The sequence below is a fragment of the Sceloporus occidentalis genome, unplaced genomic scaffold (assembly GCF_023333645.1).
Source record: "Sceloporus occidentalis isolate IW3139 unplaced genomic scaffold, rSceOcc1.0.p SCAF_49, whole genome shotgun sequence".
In the NCBI taxonomy this organism is placed as follows: Eukaryota; Metazoa; Chordata; class Lepidosauria; order Squamata; family Phrynosomatidae; genus Sceloporus; species Sceloporus occidentalis.
The window spans coordinates 6,438,208-6,438,735 of record NW_028317029.1 but is presented as its reverse complement, the minus strand read 5'-3'; positions in this window follow the sequence as shown (position 1 = coordinate 6,438,735).

Sequence of the window (528 nt, the reverse complement as noted above, 5' to 3'; positions counted from 1 at the left end):
GTTCAACGCCGTGTATGCTGGCTGCAGGGCATGTACGGCCCGGGAGAGGGTGCAGCAGGCGGGATAGAGCCGCACAGTCCGCAGCCAAGAGCTTTACAACAGCCGGTCTCTCTCACACACAGTGTTGGAGGCGGCCGCACGACGATGCCGTAAAACTGTCGTGAATCTGAGAAGCCACGCCTGCCGGTGGTGCGAGTCACGCCCCCTGCAACCAGTAGTATGGCCGCCCGGCTGCGGTGACCTCGTCTAACCTCAGCACCCTGCGTGATACCGACCCCACACAGCACCAACAACCCTTATACCCCAGACCTCCACTACATTACATGCCGGGAGTCTCGGGCCCTGCAATCGCAGCCGGTCTTTATATAAGCAGCTTTTAGCCATTATGCTGTATGTATGGCCTAGGCAAAGGCTTGCAGGGGACTCCTACTTGCATTCAGGTGAGATAGGCAGCAAGGTGGGAGAAATAAAATAAAAAGTAGGCTACATAGTGGCAGATAATCCCTGCTGGCAATGGTGGTGACGGGG